Source organism: Schistocerca americana, unplaced genomic scaffold, assembly GCF_021461395.2.
Source record: "Schistocerca americana isolate TAMUIC-IGC-003095 unplaced genomic scaffold, iqSchAmer2.1 HiC_scaffold_137, whole genome shotgun sequence".
NCBI classification, from domain to species: domain Eukaryota; kingdom Metazoa; phylum Arthropoda; class Insecta; order Orthoptera; family Acrididae; genus Schistocerca; species Schistocerca americana.
This window is the reverse complement of record NW_025725449.1, coordinates 497501-502500: the sequence shown is the minus strand read 5'-3', so window position 1 is coordinate 502500 and position 5000 is coordinate 497501. Positions and strand designations below refer to the sequence as shown.

The 5000-nt window shown below is 52.3% G+C and overlaps 1 non-coding gene across 1 annotated transcript in view; it reads left to right on the top strand.

Annotated features, from left to right (window-relative positions):
* The first annotated feature begins 3613 nt into the window (after positions 1–3613).
* Positions 3614–5000, top strand: part of LOC124566093 — a 1910-nt gene continuing 523 nt past the window's right edge. Inside the window, exon 1 of the ribosomal RNA XR_006970767.1 lies at positions 3614–5000. This exon is cut by the window's right edge and continues 523 nt beyond it. This is a non-coding gene — a ribosomal RNA (small subunit ribosomal RNA).

The window sequence follows — 5000 nt, the reverse complement described above, 5'->3', positions numbered from 1 at the left end:
CACAGGTCTGCCACAAGCATGGAATGAGAGCGCCGCCTGTCATGAGCCAAAGGTGCATCCTGACGTGGCAAATCAGATGATGCCGCAGGCATCCACTTACTATAATCACAATCAACAAACCGGCCGCCCCGCCCCGCCCCCCATTAAACCTTTCCTTACAACAATGTGTACCTTAACCTAACCTATATCGTACCGTAACCTAACCTATGTCGTACCGTAACCTAACCTATGTCGTACCGTAACCTAACCTATGTCGTACCGTAACCTAACCTATGTCGTACCGTAACCTAACCTATGTCGTACCGTAACCTAACCTATGTCGTACCGTAACCTAACCTATGTCGTACCGTAACCTAACCTATGTCGTACCTTAACCTAACCTATGTCGTACCTTAACCTAACCTATGTCGTACCTTAACCTAACCTATGTCGTACCTTAACCTAACCTATGTCGTACCTTAACCTAACCTATGTCGTACCTTAACCTAACCTATGTCGTACCTTAACCTAACCTATGTCGTACCTTAACCTAACCTATGTCGTACCTTAACCTAACCTATGTCGTACCTTAACCTAACCTATGTCGTACCTTAACCTAACCTATGTCGTACCTTAACCTAACCTATGTCGTACCTTAACCTAACCTATGTCGTACCTTAACCTAACCTATGTCGTACCTTAACCTAACCTATGTCGTACCTTAACCTAACCTATGTCGTACCTTAACCTAACCTATGTCGTACCTTAACCTAACCTATGTCGTACCTTAACCTAACCTATGTCGTACCTTAACCTAACCTATGTCGTACCTTAACCTAACCTATGTCGTACCTTAACCTAACCTATGTCGTACCTTAACCTAACCTATGTCGTACCTTAACCTAACCTATGTCGTACCTTAACCTAACCTATGTCGTACCTTAACCTAACCTATGTCGTACCTTAACCTAACCTATGTCGTACCTTAACCTAACCTATGTCGTACCTTAACCTAACCTATGTCGTACCTTAACCTAACCTATGTCGTACCTTAACCTAACCTATGTCGTACCTTAACCTAACCTATGTCGTACCTTAACCTAACCTGTATTGCGCCTTAACCTAACCTGTATTGCGCCTTAACGTAACCTGTATTGCGCCTTAACGTAACCTGTATTGCGCCTTAACGTAACCTGTATTGCGCCTTAACGTAACCTGTATTGCGCCTTAACGTAACCTGTATTGCGCCTTAACGTAACCTGTATTGCGCCTTAACGTAACCTGTATTGCGCCTTAACGTAACCTGTATTGCGCCTTAACGTAACCTGTATTGCGCCTTAACGTAACCTGTATTGCGCCTTAACGTAACCTGTATTGCGCCTTAACGTAACCTGTATTGCGCCTTAACGTAACCTGTATTGCGCCTTAACGTAACCTGTATTGCGCCTTAACGTAACCTGTATTGCGCCTTAACGTAACCTGTATTGCGCCTTAACGTAACCTGCATTGCGCCTTAACGTAACCTGTATTGCGCCTTAACGTAACCTGTATTGCGCCTTAACGTAACCTGTATTGCGCCTTAACGTAACCTGTATTGCGCCTTAACGTAACCTGTATTGCGCCTTAACGTAACCGATATTGCGCCTTAACGTAACCTATATTGCGCCGTAACGTAACCTATATTGCGCCGTAACGTAACCCACATTGCCCCTTAACGTAACCCAACACACGTTGGGCCTTAACCCAACACACGTTGGGCCTTAACCCAACACACGTTGGGCCTTAACCCAACACACGTTGGGCCTTAACCCAACACACGTTGGGCCTTAACCCAACACACGTTGGGCCTTAACCCAACACACGTTGGGCCTTAACCCAACACACGTTGGGCCTTAACCCAACACACGTTGGGCCTTAACCTGCTCTGTAATTGTCATACGACGCGTTAAATTAGTGTAGTGTTGCCTAACTGCAACCCCCGCAATATAGTTTGCTACTCGCACTGCCCGGTCCCCAGTGTATCGCTTCATGTTAAACACCTTGCAGCTATACACTGTAATGTGGATGGCAGCAGGACGTACATGCTCAATGCCCTTTGCAGTTGTTCATTGGCATTTGCAGTTGTTCATTGGCATTCGCATGTGCGAAGCACTTAGCCTACGCTGTGGTACGGCCTGTGTCAACTGTCCGCTGATGTTGTACGTCCAAATCACACACTGTACTGCACATTGGTCCTCATGTACTGAATGATACATCGTGGTACATGTGACCGTACAACGACTGCGCCAACAACGGCGAACCATGCGGTCCAAATGTTGTGCACTCAGCTACGTGTCGTCTCCCTATAAGAGCTGGATTGCAGTGTGGTATGCCCTGGATGGCGATCAGCATGAGCCGTCTGTTGATGTAGTGGCGCGTGTTGTCAGACGTAGTCGTCTCTTCTCACACACCGTGATAGCATGGTGCACTGCGTTCCACATCTGCGACATGCGACAGAGGCCGGTTGACAGTCGTTCGCGCAATGGACATCGCATACGTACGGGGGCCACCTTCCACGTGTTCGCGAAGCGTGCACATGTTGTTGCGTGTATGTGGGCAGACATAGTGTGTCGTGACACCTGACACAGGCATGCAACAATCGTTGAATTTGCAAATGGCGATGGACGCCTACGTTTGCTGGTGACGTTATGCAAATGAACAACTGGTAAACCGTTGTGGTGCGGTTGTTCTCGCTAGAGGTGAATCAGTGATGGCGACGATCGGTTGAGCTACCAACCGGTTGTTCCAGCGATACCCACCATGCCCACGAACGTGAATGGCATCTGGGTGTGAAGCGATACGCGGCGGTGGCTGGGTGGGACCGTCCCCGGCCGGTGAGGGGGGGCCTCCCGGCGTGCTGGCCGCGCGGTGCGTGGGCGCACGCGCTACAGCCGGCTGGTGGGGGCGGCCAGTGGCAGGCGCGCCGGCCGACGGAGGCGGCAGGCGGCGCAGCTGCGCGCCGGCGCACCCTGCACGCGGCGCCGTGCGGCCAAAGTAGGTCCTCGCGGGCCCGGTGCGAAGCGCGGTGGACATCTGCAGTGTGCTGGTCCGATTGAGGACTGTGTGCGCTGAGGATGCGCCGCCGCCCGGCGCTCGGCGCCGCGACGCCGTCTGCTGCTCGGTCGCCTCTGCGGTTCTCGCAGGTGGTTTGTATCGCAGCTGTGCGGACGTGTTGGCGCGTGCGCTGTGCTGGGAGAGTTCGCTTCGGCACCCAAGTGGGGCTTTTGTCCTTCTGTGGCGCTGGCGTTGGAGCTGCCGGTCACCGTAGGTGGCGCGTGTTGTCTCCCGCCGGCAATGCCACGACAGCACGCTCCCGGGCCTCTGTCGGCAGCGGCAAGCTCAGTTGGGAGCACGGGTGGTCGCACCTAAAGCGTCTACTCGCCAAACTCCGGGCGATTGCGCCTCTCTCGAACCCGACCAAGTACTTAGGACGGCGCTGCGCGCCGCCGGGACCTGAGAGGGTTTCGAGGTGTATTGTGCAGGGGAGCTCAGCCTCCTCCTGTTTGCAGAATAATTGAGCGGACGCTTGCGTGTTCGCGCGGGCCCCCGGGACACACTCCCGGGCGGCCGGCTGCTCAGCTCTAGTTGACGCAGCTCCCTGGTTGATCCTGCCAGTAGTCATATGCTTGTCTCAAAGATTAAGCCATGCATGTCTCAGTACAAGCCGCATTAAGGTGAAACCGCGAATGGCTCATTAAATCAGTTATGGTTCCTTAGATCGTACCCACGTTACTTGGATAACTGTGGTAATTCTAGAGCTAATACATGCAAACAGAGTCCCGACCAGAGATGGAAGGGACGCTTTTATTAGATCAAAACCAATCGGTCGGCTCGTCCGGTCCGTTTGCCTTGGTGACTCTGAATAACTTTGGGCTGATCGCACGGTCCTCGTACCGGCGACGCATCTTTCAAATGTCTGCCTTATCAACTGTCGATGGTAGGTTCTGCGCCTACCATGGTTGTAACGGGTAACGGGGAATCAGGGTTCGATTCCGGAGAGGGAGCCTGAGAAACGGCTACCACATCCAAGGAAGGCAGCAGGCGCGCAAATTACCCACTCCCGGCACGGGGAGGTAGTGACGAAAAATAACGATACGGGACTCATCCGAGGCCCCGTAATCGGAATGAGTACACTTTAAATCCTTTAACGAGTATCTATTGGAGGGCAAGTCTGGTGCCAGCAGCCGCGGTAATTCCAGCTCCAATAGCGTATATTAAAGTTGTTGCGGTTAAAAAGCTCGTAGTTGGATTTGTGTCCCACGCTGTTGGTTCACCGCCCGTCGGTGTTTAACTGGCATGTATCGTGGGACGTCCTGCCGGTGGGGCGAGCCGAAGGCGTGCGACGCGCCTCGTGCGTGCTCGTGCGTCCCGAGGCGGACCCCGTTGCAATCCTACCAGGGTGCTCTTGAGTGAGTGTCTCGGTGGGCCGGCACGTTTACTTTGAACAAATTAGAGTGCTTAAAGCAGGCAAGCCCGCCTGAATACTGTGTGCATGGAATAATGGAATAGGACCTCGGTTCTATTTTGTTGGTTTTCGGAACCCGAGGTAATGATTAATAGGGACAGGCGGGGGCATTCGTATTGCGACGTTAGAGGTGAAATTCTTGGATCGTCGCAAGACGAACAGAAGCGAAAGCATTTGCCAAGTATGTTTTCATTAATCAAGAACGAAAGTTAGAGGTTCGAAGGCGATCAGATACCGCCCTAGTTCTAACCATAAACGATGCCAGCCAGCGATCCGCCGCAGTTCCTCCGATGACTCGGCGGGCAGCCTCCGGGAAACCAAAGCTTTTGGGTTCCGGGGGAAGTATGGTTGCAAAGCTGAAACTTAAAGGAATTGACGGAAGGGCACCACCAGGAGTGGAGCCTGCGGCTTAATTTGACTCAACACGGGAAACCTCACCAGGCCCGGACACCGGAAGGATTGACAGATTGATAGCTCTTTCTTGATTCGGTGGGTGGTGGTGCATGGCCGTTCTTAG